The following is a 20,367-nucleotide window of genomic DNA, read 5'->3' as shown; positions in this document are numbered from 1 at the left end:
TTGCAGTGACACTTCTATCATTTTCAAGAATGCCACAATTCTTGGGGTGCCAATTTAGAGAGGAGGAATTTCAGACACTCTGTATCTGTTGGTCCTTCTGTACACTGATTAACTCCCCACCCCACCCCCAAACTTGCAGTGGTTATAGCTGTCAAGGATAATTTTGTAACAACAGATTAGACTATGAAGCCCTTTTACAGGACTTCAGCCAAGCATCCCTACGGGTTTCATTGTTTACTGTATTGTAACTGTTAGAACAAGGTGGAAGGAAATGGTGCTGTTAAAAAATAAAAAAAGGTTTAAAGAAAGAAAAAAGTTATAGACATTTGGTCAAGCTGATGTGTGGTTGCAAAAATGGAACCACGAGAAATTTTAGAAATAACAGCAGTGCAAAAACCAGGAGAATCCCACATCCAAAGCTATTTGAAAGAAAACTGCCTCTCCATTATGTTTTTTGGTCTACAGCCAAATGTTCTAATGGCACAGTGAGAAGAAATAATTCTGTAGTATGCATTAGGGAACTCTACAACCCTTTCCTCAGTTGGTGGTCTTTAGCAGATGGCTTCTCAGTAGGCCTGCTGCTTTTCTTAGTGGAAAGGCACATTCGTGACAGGCAGAAATACAACCAGTACAGCTTTTCCTGGAGTCACATTATAGCAATAAAAGAAGTCAATTGTCTCCTAATGTGCGGTTGTTAAAGGCAGAGGATTCTTGTCAAAAGAAAAGGGTGGCTTCCCACTTTTCTAGTGAGGAGGTATTTGGTTAGATCCAAATTATTAAAAGAGGTAGACCACGGAGTGAATTGTTGACCTCTGGAACAAACCACATGCTCCACTGAAGTTGAATTTGGCTGGAATCCTCTGTGTGTTTACCTGTGTGTGAGAGTGTGAGAGTAAATCCCACTGGACACTTAACATGCTTAGGAGCTGCTGCTAATAGTTCAGCTGCACATATGGTTGTTCCTTATAGAAGCAGAACAGCCTGGGAAAAGACGAGGCAAGGACAAAGATATAACATGTGAGAAGATGAAGGATGGAGTTTCATGATGAACCAATTTATCCATTTGGAAAGCAAGATTTAAAAGTGCTGTGGGACATTTTATAGTTCACATTTCTATGAATTAAACTATTTTCTACACCACTAGATTAAATAAGAGCTCTGTTCACAGGAACTTAATACCTGGAGGTCAAAGCCATCTGATGGACATACCCTGTTTCATAACATTGGATCAAGGCTATCACTGTTATCATTTTTGGAGTTCTCAGGGATGGTTAAGTATTTGGGCATCTCCTCCTTTGAGTCTTTATATGGGGAACAAGCCTCAGTTAATACTGAATTTATTGAAAAAACAGTGGCAAAATCAAATCAGTGCTGAGGAAAAACATACAGCAATGCCCTAGCATGAAGAGAATATTCAGCAAAAGTAGGCCAGTCTGGGCCTGAGCATCTAAGCAAAGCCTGACAAATCAAAAATGAACTGTGATACTAAAAAGCCAGGCTGCAGCAATTTAAGTATCTTGTGGATGGAATAAGTGATAATAACACTGCACTGTTTCCTCCCAATTGCTGGTAAACACACCTGGGAGCCTGATATATAAATGTCTGACAGCTCCTTAAAGTACTAGAAACGCATAGATTGTTAGTTTGAATATCAAAACCTTCCAGTGAAAGTTTATCCAAGATGTTTAGAAACAGGAGATAAGAAAAATAGCAAGTCTGGTGCACTGCTGTTTAGATCTAAACAGCTCCAAGTACATTTTGAAATCATATGCGGAGAGCCCCTGGATGTAGACTGTGATATGTTTGGCAGTTTGGCAGTATAGGATAGATCAGTGGGAAAACTGGAAGCCCTCACACTCTGCGAAAGTCAGGGTGGGGGAATAAGTCTAAGGTATCAACATTAAAAGAGAAGAGAGCTTTGCTTTCACATATGTTCTTGCTGGCATGGAAGATGGAAGAGAGAGACAGACAGAAATAGAGGATTTGAGATAGGTGGAGTTCCCTCTTAGGGCCCCAGTCTCAGGGCTTTAGTGTTAAATTTCCAAGCTTTTAGTTTCTTTCTTGATTTCCCTCCACCACCATTTTTCTGGGCCTACAACTTAGTTCTATCCTTTGAAGACTGAACTGTGTAGCCCAAGCCCAGCCAGGTATCATATTTTTGGCTTCCAATAGTTGGCAATCAGGTGAAATCAACAGGACCCATACCATGACAGCAACAAGCCCTGACACTAGAATCTCATGTCTAAGGTGGCCATGTGTCCTCTTTTAAAGGGAACAGTCTTCTATCTGAAGGTCTGCCAGGTCATGCTGTACTCAAAGTCATCCTGTGTATGACAGGGTGTCATGTCCAAGGTTGGTTTAAAGACAGATAAGGATTGTTGCAAACATAGTTTGCTCACACTTTTCCATGTTATCATCAAAACAACCCTGTGTGAAAAAGAGCTGCTGGCCCAATGAACTTTGTGGATGAATAGAAGTTGCAATCAAAAATTTTCCTGGTTCTATCCAGACTAACTACACTAGCTCTCTACTTAACAAAGTACATTATTGATTGCTCTCAAAGCCATTAGGGAATATTACCTTCCAGTGAGATCTGGAAGAAATAATGTCAATGAATTAGTAAGAACTAAATTCTTCAGCACTCATTTTATCTTCAATCAGAAACAAATGGGAAGACAGATTTCTGGTTTGTGCAAATTTTAAACATTCATGTTTATTAATTGCACATTTTTGTCTGCAATTTAAGACAGTGAAACTTAAATTTGATTGCAATAAGCACTGTTAAATAATGTAGAATTTAGCTATAAATCATTCTTTATCCCAAAGCACAGACTCTACAGAAAATGATATAATTTCCTTAACATGACTCATAAACTGTAAAAATGCATGGTATTAGCTATGCAAACCTGACAGCTATGTTAAAATGAGGGTTAAAGTATAATTTTAGGAGTACCTGCTATTAAGATAGAAGACTGGTGTGGTGCAGAAAGGAAAGTCAAGGGCATAATCCTACACATGTTCAGGCACACAAAAATCCTGATCTATGGTGGCCAGGAAATGCTGGGAGTTGTAAGACCTTTTTCTGTCTAAACATGCGTAGGATGGTATCCTAAGCAACTGTCCTTAATGAGAATTTTGCAATAAGTTTTCATAATATACAAAATTGTTACTCAAAGTAATGACCTGAACTGCTGTCAAAATTTCTTTAATGGCTAACAATTAGCGTTCCTGAAGAAATTAAAGTCAATTGCTGTACTTTCTCCCTCCACCACATTCAAGACTAAACATTTCAAAGATCCTTCTCTGTAGGTGCAAGTCCCTGCTGTCCTCTAGGTGTACTGGATCACAGCTCCATTCGTTTCCAGCCAACATAGCCATTGAGGTGATGGGAACTGCAATCTGATATCTCTGGAGGGCATCCAGTTGGAAAAGTCTGTGAACAAACCAACTGAAACTTAATCTAAAAAGGATGGAAATATTTGTTGGATGGACACAATCAGCCATGTCCTAGGAACATCCAGCTTGGGCTACCGGGACTGACTTTAGAAAATGCTCAGACCCATCTGTTGGTCCAGAATGTAGTTGTCAAAGTTTGACTGCAGCAAAGTATAATAAGTGTATTACTCTTATACCATCTTCTTCCCTAGTTCCCAGTTGGTTTTCAAGACCATATACATGTTAGGGTGAGCATGTGTACTCTTTTACAGAGGGCAGTGCTTTTTTTAAAGGTTGCCAGTACACTGCCCTCTGTTGTGAAACAGTCCTCTATTTAAAGGGCTGTCCAGTCCAAATCTAAGCCTTGAAATTGCCCTGTCCACCAATGGGAAGCAACCGGGAAGGAGAATAAGCAAAGGTCATCTGGTCACAGCATTCTGCATTATGGTGAGATGCAATGTATTTGTATTTAAATTATAAGCATTATTTCTAAATTTGAAAATACATATAACTTAGCACATAGAAATATCAAGAAAACATTTTTTTTTCTTTTTAGTGATGCATTTCCCATTTTTTGGCAATTTGTAAATGACCACCTTTAGCTTAGATTAGTACCTTTGACCTTCAGTAAATTCCTCCAGTTTCTGAGGTAGGTGAGTATGTGGGAAAGGAACTTTTTGGCTATAGCACCACATATCTGGAAGGCCCTCCTAGAAAGTTTTCATTGCCATGGTTGCTGCAGGATCATTCTTGCATTATGAAAATGTGGTATTTCTTATATACAGCCTTTAACAGGGGTGCTGAATAAAGAACTGTTTGCTTGGTTGATTTGATCTGTTGCTCTGTTGCATAGTAACCATAACATATTTTGATTTACCCAAAATTATTTGCTGCTTTAGGGTATATTTTTAAAGTCTGAACAGCAAGACAAACTTATTTGTATATTTAATGTTCCTGTTGCCTCCAAAAGCAGTTGCGATAGGGCTGGTGGTAAAGAATACTTCAGTAGATTTAGCCCTTCAGGTTTCCCTTGATGCTTGGAAAGTGAAACGTGCTGATCTCAAAGACCGTGAAATGATTTTGCCACTCGAGATCCCATTAATGTCAGCCATGTGAGTCATGCCGTTGAGGATTTACCCTCGGTGTATTTTTACATCAAGTTACTCATCTGGCCACATACCTCATCTGTTCTTTCACGCCTCCCATGACTACTGCCAAGTTAATCAGGAGCAGACTTGGAAAAGACGAATGGCACTGCAACATGATTGAGGGGGCCTTCACAAGAAGCACTCTGTGGGTTAGCTTCCTGGGGCCATATTCATCCATAGTTTGAGCCATGACGTCGCCCACAGGTAGTTCAAGAATGTGAGCAAGTTCTCCACTCGATGTTCCAAAGCTGTCTTAGTTGCTGGTGGTGAGTCCAACTGTGTCAGCAGAGCTCAAGGAAAGCATGCCATCACTTAGATGACCTTTTTCTTGCCTCCCTAGTTGAGAATGACTTCAATTAAGAGCTTGCTTTTGAATCCCCTTGCAGTCTGTGTTCCAAATGCAGTCCCTTGACCAACCAATGGAGTATAGCCGGAGGAAATGTTGCTGGCACAGAATTTATGATCCGATAACCTCTCAGGTTGGATAGCAGGCATGCTGAGGTTAATTACTTCTCATAGAAACACTTTCAGCATTGGGGAAGCTGAACTGGAAACAGCTACAAAATCAAATATGTATTATTCTGAGTCATAGAGGGAAGTTGGAGATGCCTCTGGCAGGTTAGGGATGGCTAATTGTTCTCCCACAGGAGAAAAGAATGACTCTTCTGTATTAATGAGGGGGGTGGATCCCACAGTTTGCTTTGCTTTCCCCAGCTTGTTTCATTATATTATATTCTCTGCATTGCCCCTAAAGCTCAGGGGAAAGCACATTTTTCTTGTCTCTTTCATCTTCATGAAAGCATTGCAAAAGAGGCTGATAATACCCATTCCTAATCTATATGGATAGATCTATATTTTGGAAGCTCTGATCATAGTAAGCAGGAAACTTGTTAATCAATTATCAATAACTAGAAAGTTTCCTGCAATCGTTCAGAAGCTTGCTGTGGGCAGTCCACATTGTTATGCAGGCAGAACTGTATATCTGAAGCTATTTCTGTTTTCCCTTCAGGTTTGAAGATAAGAATTGACGTTTAAGATGCACATTGGCCTGGCCTGGCCGTAGATACCTCATCCTATGGAGCTAAGGCGCACAGAAGCACTGTGTCCACAGGCATTATTGTGCTGCCCTCTCCCTTCTGCCCCATGGCAACGTTGCATTTCCTGAGTGGATCAATGAGTTGGCCATTCTTTCTGAGCTTTTTAAAGCAGTGGCCTGATTTGGATGAAAGCTGGATATACGCAAGACTTGCAACGGCATAGTTCGTCTTCATACAACCCTTCTCCCTTGGTATGTGGCAGCTGGTGACTGCAGCCTGGTCCAGTTAACCATGGTTTTTCCATTTGTTTGTTACTGGTTTGTTTCATTAATGGTAACCATGACTTCTTGGGTTGGAGAAAATAGAAAACTATGTCTAATTATCCCAGGGGATCCTAAATTGCTGTGTCAGAGAAAAGTGAAGAGGGAAAGTGTGATGTGAGAACGGGTCATGCAGGCATAAGCTACATGGGCATCTCATCTTAATAAGCTAGGTGCAGCTGAAATAGGTCATTAGGTTAAGCATTGTCATTAAAATATTATTAGGACTGTCACTTCTCTGTTATTTCAGAAGCCTGTCCGCTCCCCACTGTTTCACCCTTTGGAAAACGCTGCTCCCTGGAAATTATTTTCGGGGAAAATATGTGTTTGTGAAGAGGGAGTATGAGTGGGAAACTATTGCAGAAGGAAATGATTATTCTATTCTCCCCAGACTATGACTCTGATTTGGACTGAAACCTTCTGTGGCTTTGTTAGGAAAGAGAAATGGCAGGACCTAATCCCATTCATATCTGGCATGTTTAGCATATGTGCTTTGTCCTCGAGATAAAGGAGTTATGGAAATAGTATACCCCAAAGCATCTGTGCTTCTTAAAAGAACTGTAAAGACAAGGTGTATATATAAGTATAACCAGTTTTGATGCTATGCTATTTGTCATACCCATTCTGGAAAACAAAGACTTCCTAGATAAGCAGTTATTATGTTCTTTTGGCATTACTTATCTGTAATCCAACTCTGTACTCTTTCACTATGAAAATAACTAAAATGATGCAGCTAAATGCCCACAATAAGCCATATTTACATCCTTTGATGCCCTACTCATCTTGCCCCACTGATACCATCAATAGCTGAATTATCTATAACCTTTTAAGTTGAAAGGGGGTAAATGTACTACCATTTCCTTTTTACATAGTAGTAAAGCAGGTTGAGGAGCAGTTCATCTAGTCCAGGAAAAAAATAGAGGAAGAAGCATGACAAGAATAGGGACCAGCTGGTGGGAATCCTACTCAGTCTCAAGGGCCTTTCTCACCCACTTCTGTGTACATCTCTGCTCATTCTTAAAGGAACTAGTTACATAATATGGGGTCTGTTAGCTTTGCCAACAAGAATTAAAGTAGCGGATGGCTGGAAGATAGTTTAGAACCAAATTGTAGATCTCTGGATGGTTTGCAATAGATGATGAAGGATTTCAGACTCTCAGCCGCCTAACAATTACCACTGTTGCTATTGTTGTTGTTGTTATGTTGCATGTATATTCCAGCTTTCTTTTTCTTGCAAGGAACCCAGGCAGAAAAAGGTTTACCTGTTCTCCATTTTATCCTCACAACAACAACCCTGTGAAGTAGGTTAGGCTGGGAGGCTGCGACCGGCCCCAGTTTACCCAGTGAGTCACATTGCGGAGTGGGGACTAGAACCCAGATCGCCCGAGGCCCAGTCCTGCACTCTTAACTACACTACTACACTGGCTTTCATAACAATGGCACAACGTAACAGCGGCAGCTACATCCCTTCTCCTCCAGTCTAGTGAAATGAAGAGAGCTTGGGGGAAAGCGGGAATGGGTTTGTGTACTGGGTTTGTGTGTGAAAGAACTGTGAGCTCAGTTCTGGTAATGAAACTAAGATGCACTCAGATATATCCTTTCTTTAATTAAAATGAATACCACCCCCTTTTCTAGGACTCTGTTTTGCGGAAGTCTCTAGCTAATGGATCATGGGGTTCCAGTGGGAAAAAACCCCAAAGTATATGCTGCGAACTTGATATACATCCATGCCAGACCTATGGAGTTTGCAGATGGTAGGCTCCTAGTTATAACAATATACTGTACAGCTACTGTGTCTTATTTCTTGACAGATTTCTGTGTTATAAGAAAAGATGGAAGAAGTGATGGGGAAACACCACTTACGCAGTGATGTGTGGAAGACAAGGATGTGTAGATGCCTTGTGCAAGGCATGCCGGGTGTGCCATCGAAGTCTTGCATGGAAGCACTCCTAGAATACTTCTGAGTGTCTAACAGTAAACCAAAGCAGGCTGGAGGAAACAAATACTCTGAAGAGAAGTATATTTAGGCTCTCACAGATATCTAAGAAATATACTCAGGGAACTGTAAATAGTGTTAGAATGATATATTATGTTTTTGCCTAAAAGATCCAAGATTTCCAGGTAGGAATTACTGTTTGTATGTGCAGTGTGCATGCACATATATTTTGTATATAAAGTACTTCTAGAATATTAACAAGGAGCAAAAAAGGGGGAAAATAAACAATGTTGAAGCAATTCAGTGATGGATAATCTACGAATGAAATATTCGTCCTCCTTTTGCAATAAAGAATTGTAGAATTTGAATAATTTAAATATACCCAAAGGAAGAACTATGAAGTAATTTGTATGAAGTAATAAGCTGCTGAAAAACTGTTGAACTGCTTATTCCCATGAGAGAATCTGGCAACTTATGCTTAATTCTTCTAGGAAAACTACCCAGACAGATGAGCCAATTTATTGTCATACCTATTCCTTCGCTCTCCCACATGCTGAACTGTTCCCACAATGGAAATTCAAGGGATGGACTCAGGAGACAGATTATGAACTAGGTCACCTAAGCAGATGTAATTACATTCTACCTGTTCTGCCTATGTCTTCATCATTATCATGACTTCATTAATGTCTGTCTGAGTTGCTAAGGAGGAAAAATTAATGAAACAGTAAGTGCTTCAATATATTCCAAAGCCATGGGTTCTATCTGGGGAGCCCTGTAAGGACTGGGGTGTGATGGGCGAAATATAATCCCTGGAGCCCTTGCTCAAGAGCACCTCGTTGTGTGCAGGCCACCTCTGATCTTTGAAGCTGTTCACAACTATTGTGATGACAACAGTCTGGTTATGGCTTCTACTTTATAGGAGACAGTTCTCTATATGAAGGTGTCCTCTTACAAAGGTTCTGAAGTCCATGCACAGTTTAAAGATTATGATGCCTCCTATTACTTTTCCACAGTTGTGAGGTGTGGCTCTCCTCCTGAGTAAACATGCTACTCCCAAGTTGCTTTTCCACAAGACTTTATTGTTCCATGTCTCGTAGTTTATCCAGAGGGAAGTGTTGAGCCCTCTTTAACATCCCCCAGTCTCTACAATTCTTTATTTTGTTAAACCTGACCATCAGCTTCATCCCCTGTTGTGCTAGCTCCCTGTTCCCATGGGCAGGTTGGCCATCACCTCCATCTGTTTGGGCTAACAACTCCTCTCCTTGCTCCCCAGACATTTCCTGACCTTGATCTGATACTGGGGCTTGCTGAGAATTGACAACAATCTCATCTTCACTGTAGCTTGAATTCCCATCAAAGCTGTAACCTGCTTGTGCACATTCCGGCCTCTTGCCATGGTGTGCACACATGAAATTCCCCCTTCCCCAGCAATGCATTGGTGGTCACCTTATAAGTAGCACATGTATATGCCTCAGGCGATGATGTGATCTCCTAATATTAATTTAAGTGCTGTCTTATATGAGTTTAGACAGAAAAAGCCCTATCTCTCAGCAACCCTTCAATCAGTCTTGCTGAAGGACTTTTTTCCTCTCTAAGCATGTGTTAAATTGCACTTTTAGTTCCTAATATTTTCTCATTACCTTTCTTGCATTGAGTGCTCTGAGCACGGCTTTTTTTCTAGCCATAGCCAGGGTATCCCAGGCAGGATTGCTTTTCTGCCCTTTTGGTGGCCCGGTGTGTTGATGTGGCCTGTCACTTCCTTTGCCTGGCCTTCGACATGCTACTGCTTCAGGATGCCAGTTTGCTGCAAATGCTGTGCTCTGCCTGTTCATTCCGAGAATATCCTGCTCCTTTCCTTCTTATAGAACATTTTGTTGACCAATGTGTGGTAAGTGCTTGGCCAGTGCTGATCAGAGCAAAGAATGCATGTACAAGGAGGGACGAGCTGCTTTTGACTTTCTTCTTTGATTGTTCCCACTTCATTACTGCTTCAGCAAATTACTGACAGGCTTGGAGATGTGTACTGGCTGCAACTAAGCCCGTGGTGTTTCCTGATGAGGCTTTTATTGTGCTATCAACCTGTCTCAATCATGACATTGCATTGGTGGTGGTGTGTGTGTGAACAGACAATGTTCTTTTCTTTTTGCAACCCTCTCATGTATTCCCACTACTCCCCCCACCCCTTACACCCACACACACCACAAAATCTGTTAAAGAGGGTAAGATGGAATAGCAAAGATCTTTTTGTTTTTGCTTTTTGGATGTCTAGTGCTAAGAGTTGTCTGGCTAGAAGTATCTTTGCTCTCTTGGCAACTACAGATACTCAACTTTTGCATCAAAATGCTAATCTAGGAACATCCTTTTTATCCAGCTCAGGATAATTTGTACTCCTAATTTGTACCAGGGCAAAGCAGCCGCTTGCTTTTATCAGGCTATGTTTATATCTTTTCTGCTACCCAGCAAGGAGACAGAGATGGCAGATTCCTTCATTATGGATCTAGGCAAGGTATCATGTAATTTCAAAGGACAAGTAATTTTGTGTGTGTTATTGATTAGCACAAAATGGCCTGATACCTCTCTAATGCTATTTTCCCACTTCATCAATTCCTGCAGTTGCCACAGAGAAGGTATATGATTGCAACAGGGATGCAATCTGCACTCTCACAAATTGGAGGAAAACAATCCATGAAGCATTGGTTGAGGTGTTAGAAGCCAGGCACTTATTTTTAAAATTGCAAGTTTCTGACTTGACTCAACTAAGAGAGCTGATAGCTCTGAAGGTGAAGTGGTGGAGTTGGTGGAGATTTTTGGAAACTCTCAAGCAGTGAAAATAAACAGCTATTTAAACTATACATTGGCATTCTTATTTCTTTTTGCCTTTTTATCTTACACAAGAACTGGACTGAGAGAACTGACTCTTCAGGGCAGAGATGTCTGTAAAGCCTGTATAATCCTGATAATGGACATAACATCATATCCACCCAAGAATGCGGAATCGGGTGAATAAAGCTTTAGATATCAGCCCTAATTTGATTTTTTTTTTGTGCAGTGGATGGCTATATGTCTTCCCCAGAAAGATCCCACCCCCACATTGCTGCCGACTGGATGGCAGACCTGGTCAGCCCTGACAGTGCTGACCACCTGAATGGAGGTGCCTAGGTTCAGTTCCTGATCCTGACTATGGTCACAGAATCATAGAATCAGAGTTGGAAGGGGCCATGAAGGCCATCGAGTCCAAGCCCTGCTGTTGCAGGACACCACGTTACACCATCCCACTCAGATGGTTGTCCAGTTTCTTTTTGAATGTCTCTAGTGTGGGAGAGCCCACCACCTCTCTAGGCAGCTGGTTCCGCTGTTGTATTGCTCTGACAGTGAGAAAGCTTTTCCTGATGTCTAGCCTGAATATGGGTTGTCACAACTTGAATTGATTATTCCATGTCCTATGGAATCTCCCAAGATGCTGGTTTATTCCACCTCTATTTAATGTCCAGAGGTCAGGATGTGGACATCAGCCTATGCATCAACTGTTTGTGCTGGAATTAGCTGTTGCATGTGAAAAAACTAGTTGCAAAATAAGCAGGATCAAACAATTATTTTTTAACATACTGTATTTCAGTTGGGAAGGTGAAGCCATGGCACATAGCATGAGAACAGGGGAGAAAAATGATCGATAGAGGAAATAAGTGGCAGAGATGGTGGATGGAGCCAGGTGAGGAATCAGGGAATTGGGCAGGAGAAAGTGAACCTATGAGAGGTGGGAGGGATTGCAGCTAGGAGAAAGTGAGGGGAGAGTGAGGTTGGGATTAGGATCTTACAGGCAGTGTTGGATATTTATTTATTTATTTATTTATTAAAACATTTTTATGCTGCCCCATTCGCCGAAGCCTCAGGGCGGCTTACAACAATAAATATGAGAAGGAAGAGGTCAAGGGACATGGTGCTGGAAGTTAGGGCCTTGAAAGAGGAGGATGGGATGTGTGCCTGGAGTATTAGGGGTGGGACAGAGAAAGAACAGGTCACAGGCTTGGCTCATAAAGGAGAATGAGAGGAACAGAGACACAAGGGAGAAGATTCTCCTGGAACCTGTTGATTCTGGGTGTTGTATGCAGAAGTATTCATCATTTGAATTTTGATCTTCTAAAACAGAGGTTGCAATGCTGTAGGGTAGGCTGCTATCATCTATTAGTACTCTTTTTGGTAACATCTGTCCAGTTTAATTTGTCTGATAGTTATATACATGTTATATGGGCTTTCAGGGAGCCCATGATGGTATTTCATATTAGGTCAATTCACCATGATTTTTTATTTATTACATTTCTATACTGCCCAATAAGTTGAAGCTCTCTGGGCAGTTACAGCATTTAAATGGAAATCATCACTGAATAGATGCCCAGTAGATTTCCAGGTTATTATAGCCTTGATTTCAGTCACTGTATTTTTACTGGCATTCTTTCCCCAGCTGATTTAAATTCTGAAGTACAACATGCCTTTTAAAAGGAGTGTTTGGTCTTCTAGGTGTGTGACCTTGAGAGTCAAACAGTGGTACATCATAAATAATAAAGCATTCCGTGCAAGTAAAGTTATAAAGGTGGTGGGGAGTTATATAATTTAAAATGAATTGAAAATGTACTGTGGTAGATACCTGTTAAAATGGTGGCAAAAATTCTTTTAGCAAGGGAAAGCATATGAGGAAAACGCTTATATAAGGAACATGCATGACATCCAAGTTCAGAAGTAATTTGAAAAAAATAAGATCAGCTTTAAATATGCTTCTGTAGAGAAATCTTAGCTACTAGTAAGCAATTTAATAAACATAACAATGACATATACTACATTTAGCATATCTGACTTGCCATGAAGATTATTGTGAGATAATAAAATAAAAGAACTTGGAGCCATTTTCTTGTTCTGGATTCAGCTTCAGTAGCGCTATATAATTCTTTATAAAGTATCTGCATTGTACTGTTTTATCCAGTTAAAATCCAGTTAAAATTAATCATCCTACAAAAATCAGCCAGTAAAATGTGTAGAAATGTATTAAATGCATGCAATTCTTGCAGCAAAATGGGAGTGTTCATCAAACCAGCATCTGTTATTTCTGAAAATTTTGAATTGCCTCGTGTGTAGTTCTTACAATCCAATTCACATTGTCACTTGTTTAAAGGCCAGGATCACACTGAACCATGATGGGGAGGAGGGAGGTCCATCCTCCTTTTGTCTAGAGGAAAATTGCAGCTGAAATCCAGCATCACATGTGCAGACCTCCACCAACAGGACTTTTTTGTCATTTCCTCCACTCTGCACCTTCCTGAACACCCCTCCCCATCTGATTTGGAGGGTTCTAGGGGAAATGACTTCCTTCTCCATAGTGCTGACAGAAGCTGCACCACCAGTGGAAGAACTTAATTGGATTCCACTCCATGCCTCCCTCCCCGAAGCTGCAATTATTCTTTATAGGAAGCATCCATAGGCATCAATGCAATGGATGCTTCCATCCTGAGGGCTAATCACAGCTTTTGAGGGAGGACTTTTCATTGAATTATGGAAGTGGGGATGGTTAAACCTTCTCTACATGCTCTGTGGTCATAATCTCAATGGTGCATTCGTGTGGCAGCATCTAAACTATACAAATTTAGCTTCTTCTATTAACTGCATGAATGCTGTCAACCTGTAGATTGTGCTTGAAGGATGGCATATTCCTGGAATGCAGGCAGTGGCCCAACATACAGTTGTCTAAAGGGGGGGGGGGGCGGGGTGCCAGTCTGTCTGCCCTAAGGAGGAGCTGTAAGCAAACCAAGGGAATGTTTGCTGCAGAATGTTTGCTGTAAGAACTTCTGCACGAACTGAGGGAATGTAACAGTTCTAGGAGCTGTAGAGGTGGGAGCACTGCAACTGGCTCTCTGAGATCATCCTCCAGAACAGGAAGATTCAGGACTGTGGTACTTTTCTACACAGGGCTGCTAATTGGCTGTAAATCCTTTGCATCTACTTTTGGTTTAGACACAGTACAGAGAACTGAGCATTTCCTTTTCTGCTTTTCCTCTATATCACCTATAGGTGGCACTGTGGTATAGCAGAATAATGCAAGTACATCAGTGAAAAAAGCATTTGCTTTTGTAATGAAATACCAAGTTCCATTGTTGTTTCAAAAAAAAAAGAAAGAAAGAAAAGAAAAAGAAAGAAAGAAATGAACTTTAGACACAGAAGTGAAACTTGGAAGTCATGACACCTTATAACAAGCCTATAAACAACTGTGAGAAGGGAACAATGAGTGGATGGCAAATACCTCATGCAGAAAAGCCCAGTGTGTTGCTGCTCAAACAGCTTGCAAATCCCACTCCTAACCTGCAAAGAACAACTTTTTTTCATCCAGCAAAACAATTTTTAAAAATCCAGAGAAAAATGAATTACAGGTGGTTTGAGAACAATTCTCAACATAAATGCAGAAGGATAACTATTTTTCTTGCCGGGCCATTGCCTCAATTGTAGCTCCCAGAGTCAGAAGCAATTGGACCAAGCAATGTTTAAGCAGCCATCTCTTGACGCTGGGATCTATTTGTGCTCCAACCCAGAATGCAATCTCTTCTTTTCAAGATGCGTTTTGTTGGTTGGGCAGTGCAAACCCTGCAATCCAACACTAGGTACTTTTGTGCTACACCAGCCAGCCACACAATGGAGATTCCCCATTAAATCAGGCCACATGGGCATTTGTTGCTGGAAGACAAAGTGAGGCTTCTTTCCCCAGCGTTACAAATATGCTTATGACTGTCAGGTTCCAGAAAGATGCCATCTTTGGAATTGTCTCTTGAATGACCTTAGTAGATTTTGTTTTGTTTTGTTTTGCTTTTTGCTCTGATTTGACAGTCTTGCCTGAGGTCAAGTCATTAATTATTCTCTGCATGAAAAGTGCTGAATGACATTTGTTCTAAATCTGTTTTCCACTCATGCTCCCAATCCTATCATCTGGTAGACATTATCTACAGCAAATTAAGAATTTATGTACTTCAATCTAATTTTGTCTGGAGGCTCTTCTTGTAGAGGTCTGAAAGGGGACGGTTTCATTAAACTTTCTCATTTTGTTTAAAGATTGAAACATGCATATATAACAGAGCCACATTTTTGATGGAGGAATTGCCGAGCCTTTTGTGAGTTCTGTTTATTTGGGCTTTATGAAAAAATGGATGGAAGGGAAGGGTGCAGAGATGGACAAGCAGGACATGCGGAGAATGCCAGAGGGACAATGTCTGACTTTACTTGATGCATGGGTCAGAACAGGTTTAACTTACTTTAACGAAAGAGTGGAGTTAGCCAGCACCATTTCAGCCACAGAGGCACGCTATACAATTCTTCAAGACAGGAGTGCCAAATCATGTTTCCAGCAAGGCATTCAGAAACACTTGGGAGACTTTGTGCAAAAGACTAGTTTCTATTCCAGCCCTTTAACAGGACAATCCTATGTAGGCAGAAGACAGAGAAGCCCAGGCAGTGGGACCAGAAGCATCATACCTATAGTTCTGTTGGGCTGATGGCAGCAGGGTGAAAGCAGGTGGGGACGTGGCTGGAAGGGAGCTCTTTGCATCTGGTCTTTTCCAGTACACCTGTACTTCTATCCCACTGTAAGACCCTTTTACCATTGGTGAAATCTTCCTGGACTGCGAGCCTTCAGAGAATGATATTTCTAGTGACAGTGACTTTGAAGAGGAGTTACAACCTGTTTGTGGACTTAGGGAGGCAAGTGGTCCCTCCACCTGGATGTCTCCACCTGCAACCAGTCCTCTCAATTTCCTTGAGATGCTATTGCCCTTTATCGTTGATAAACACACTTTGATGAATGAGTAGTGAGACTTCAGGGCACATTTCCCTATCAGAGCCTCACTCCCCAAACCCTCATTGCTTCGGGAAAGCCAGAAATGGCAGGGAAAGGAACTGATCCTTAAACAAACAAACAAACAAAGACACTAAACAACCGACTGACCAGCCAGATGCAACACTTGAGGAGGTGGAGCTCTCCTGACCTGGCTCTGAAATCCTGCCAGTCACAGCTGGAGTAACTTGTCAGAACTCTAGCAGCAGGATTGCCCTGTATGGTCTGAGCCCATTCTAGGTCCTGGGCTGGTGCTGGCTCAGTCACTTATCCCATGTAGTGCCTCTCTGCTGAGCTGTCACCCAGAGCAGATGATGGAGTTCCTGGTGGAACAGGGAACAGGCCAGTTACTGCTATTAGGAGCATGGTGGATAGAAGGCTTGTAAGGATGGATCCCCCTCTGTGCACGGACCTCCCTCTTCATGGGTGGAGAGGGAGTTGCACTCTATCTTCTGGCTCTTGGAACATCTTTCCAGGGACCACAGGGCTGCAGTCTAAAAGTTACAAAATTGATAAGGGGCTTTCTAATATGGGATCACATTTTTTGGAGTGCAAATATTCCTGCACCAAAATTCCTGCACCAAAAAAACTCCAGGAATTTTGGAGTTTGGAGTGCCATAACCCCATATGGAATCAAGGGCTAGAGCTTCCCTCTCTTGAATGGAGGGGAAATGAGAGGATTAAAATAAGTAGAGATACCAGGTCAGATGGAACTTTGCAATAACAAAATACAAATGTGGAGCTCAGCAGCATGGCCAAGGAAGTCTTTATGTGGCTCTTGCTCTATTATTGAATGATCTATGAAAATTAAAAGTTCTGTGAAAATGGTTTCCGTGTGTGTCTGTGTGTATTCGTATCAAGTTGTTGTTTACAACTTACCCTCTGTTCACCCACCTGTTCCTTGGTCTTTCACATCTGTTCAATGCAAGTCCAATATCCAGCCCATTTTATCCCCACCAAGGACAACATGTTCCAAACCAACCACAACTGTATTGCCACTGCAGATCCAGAACAAAAAAACTGAATTTGCACGTCATTTTCTTTCGTTCCTTTCCATTGAGCCAGCATAAATATGGTGAAGGGTGCTAAAAGAGAGCCTGCTCCATCCTGTTTAACTCATCCTGCCAGCTACTGATGCAAGCAAAGCAGGCAGGGATCAAAGGATGGTTCTAGCAATACAGAAGGACTAAATTATTGGTAAAGCAGTACAGGGCCAGGACAATGTGGCTGAACCTGTGTGCGTGTGTGTGTGTGATGTCTTAAATATAGGAGTACTGCAGTGCCCCTTTAATTTTCCCTTTCAATATCAATATTCTGGGAATGTCACAGAGAGAGAGGCAGATTATTCAAACTTGCCTAAACTTTTAATATTATGTAATAGAATGTGCTATCATGCTATCAGCCATATGCCTTCTACTTAACTCATATATATTCAGTGACATTAAAGACTGAAAATAAAGCCATTATTTTTGCATTAGCAAATCATACTCACACATTTAGTTTTCGCCCCCACATAATCAAGGCAGATTGGCTCATTTGTATCTTATTAACCTGTCTATACTATGTTTCCAAGAACTAAATGCAGCTAAATTATTCATAGGAATTAACTCAGACGAGGTGCAGCCTGATCCTCCTAGCAGGGTTTGCTCCAAAGTAAATCCCTTTGTCTTCAGTGGGCTTTTACTCTCAAGCAGGACTGCAGCCATATGTACTTTATGTCTAGGGAAAAGTGCTTAACCGACTGGATCATGTGTTCTGTGGCATTTCCCCCCTAGCTAAACCAACAGTGGGTAAGAGAGAGCAGAAGATAACAAGGTGACATTCTATGTTGTTTTCTACACTTATGGGCTTCCTTCTTCTTGAAGAAATGCCAATGCCTCAGGCAGAACATCTCCTAGAAGTGGCAAAACCCTTCTATTTGGGTTGCTGTGATGGCCAAAGATCAGGTTAGCATGCTGTGCTATTAGTCCACAATATTTAGTGGGCATTTTTAATTGTTTTCTTAACTTTTCTAAGTCTGTGGATAGGGCAAACAAAAAAACTTTTAAGTTTTATGTATGATCAATGAGGAACAATTAATAGTACAGAAAAATATTTTCCCGTCCATCAATCATCATAATCATCTTCTTCATCATCTGTCCATCCATCCATCCATATCTTCCAGTACTGAAAGCATCATGTCTCTGCATATCAGTGGCTAGGGAATCTAAGCAGAAGAATGCCCTGCTTCTCTGCTTGTAGGCATCTGGATGGGTTCTGTGGCAAGTCAGGACAAGTGTCTCTTTCACTTTGCCCACCATTCTGTTCCCTATATCCATCATTGGAAAACAAGACTCCTTGACATTATTAGGTTCAACAGGACTCGACCCAGTCCTATGTTTAGTGCAGCAGGGTTTCAGTTAATGCAGGTTCATGGTAATTTGTTTCTGCTGAGCCCTGACTCGCCTACCATAAAGAGCAGTGCATGCATGGCGGCAGGGAATTTCTGCTTTCAGGAAAGCAGAATTTCTGGAAGCCTTTCTAGCAGGCTTCGGGATGCCAAGGAGAAATGTGCGACTTTCCAGATTGAGTCCTCACCATTGTCTCACAAATGCTCTTGGGCATCATAGTTGTGCCCTTGTGTTGAGCAGGGATCACCATTCCTGATCCTTTGAGCTGCTACGGTTGCACAGACTTTGAAGGACCACTGGTATCCTCCTGAATTTTATTAAGTAGCACGTAGCTGCAATGCATTACAAAGAATGTTAATCTGGGATTTGTTACCGATTGAATGTTAGCTTTCATAAACTCAAGCTATACCAAGCCTAATCAATCTGATGCTTAGAAAATACAATCCAAATTAAAAGGGCATATATTGTGTGAAACAATATTGAAAAACATAGTATGTTGGGTTTGTCTGCGTTTCCTCTCTTGAGAACAACACTGTTCTTCAATGTATCAGTGAAAAGCAGCATCATTCATATGAGAAGTACATTGCTAAGCCATCAAATCATAATCAGACTGAAAACTGTATTTGGAATTGGATGCCCCAGAATACAAATCCATGTTGCTATGCTATGCCATTCCATGGCAGAGAAGGCTACATTGTAAAGCTGGGCTATATCTAGTGCTTTAGTTATCTAGGAAGATATGGAAAACACTGATTTCAGAACAACCTTTATTTTTCTTCTTGAGAGACCTGAATTGCAGGATGCCAAATCAAACAGATACAGCCACTGACTTTTACTGATAAGGGCTGGGCTGGCTGCTCTCCGGGACTGTTCCAGCCTATGCCTCTAGGAATAAATGCAACAACAGCAACAAAATCTTTGTGGTCTCCAGTTCTATGGTCAAGTCTATTTTACTATGTGATTCACACTGACTATTAGTATGAAGGCACCAGTTATGTCGATTGGAGCAGAAACCAGATGAGATAAGAGGAGCCCTACCAGATGAGACCAAATGTCCCATCTAGTGGACTATCCTGCATCTCACAGTGGTGAACCAGATGTCTTTGGGAAGCCCATAAGCAGAGCATGAGGCCAATAACACTGATGTTCCATAGCAATCCCTGTTTGATAGCACTGTGAAGCTGGAGATCAAGGCTATCAATGGCTCCTAGTCACGAAGGTTATATATTGCTTCCAGCATGGGAGGCAACATGCCCTTGAATACTGGTTGCTGAAGAACGAAGGAGGTATGGTATTCACTCATCATTCATTTCATGTCCTGTTTGTGGGCTTCTAAAAGGCAACTAGTTGGTGACCATATGGACTAGACTGGTCTGATCTGGCAGGGCTCTTATTGTGTTCTCATGTTTCTTTTGTCTCTTAAGCAATTTACAGAATGATCTGATACGCTTCTATTCTAATTGAAGTGTTACTATGTTCAGTGGGATTTACTCCCCAGTAAGCCTATGCAATTTGTTGCCCTACAGGTGTTTTGGCCTGCAACCCTCTCGTCCTGCCTTATTATTGGCTATGCTGGATAGGACTGATGGGAGCTGCATGCCAAAACCTCTTGCCACAAGTTGCTCACCCCTATTGTTTAGGACTGCAGACTTAAATGTTAATTGGTGCCTCAAGTTCCCATGTCATCTCTTGATTTACTGGGAAAAGCAGATTGTGGATGAAGGCTCATTCTCACTGCTAATAAAGCCTTAAGCTTATGAGCCGACGATGGGTGGGTCAATAGACTGCCTGGTTGGCTGGGACAGAAGAACTGCTGATCCTGCTCTGAAAGTACCACAAGGAGCATCACTGCTTCTGTCTCATGAACTGAATTATGGGATCAGAGAGGTTCCATCCTAGGAAGGGCTTGTTCCACTTCCTTTGCACAGAATGTTTGCTGTGGCTACACTGCGCAAGGCACAGTTAGGTACCAGTCAGTTATACATAGCTGTAGGATCACGTTCTAATTAGTTCTAAGAAGTCAGTTATAAACAGTAATAGAAGACCATGCAATGTATGATTAAAGATGCTGGCGTGCAGCACAAATAAGGAAGAGTTAACAATATAATCAAGGGAATAGTTTGTGGAAAAACCTGTATCCTCTGCTGTGTGTCGTCCTAAGCCATTGCAAGAAATTGACTGGGTAAATTAGTGTATGAATCATTCATCAACAGAAAGGGGGGAAAGCATATCATAAT

This window comes from Varanus komodoensis, unplaced genomic scaffold, assembly GCF_004798865.1.
Source record: "Varanus komodoensis strain SLA01 unplaced genomic scaffold, ASM479886v1 scaffold1, whole genome shotgun sequence".
In the NCBI taxonomy this organism is placed as follows: domain Eukaryota; kingdom Metazoa; phylum Chordata; class Lepidosauria; order Squamata; family Varanidae; genus Varanus; species Varanus komodoensis.
The sequence above is the reverse complement of the archived record's forward strand: the minus strand, read 5'-3'. Positions refer to the sequence as shown.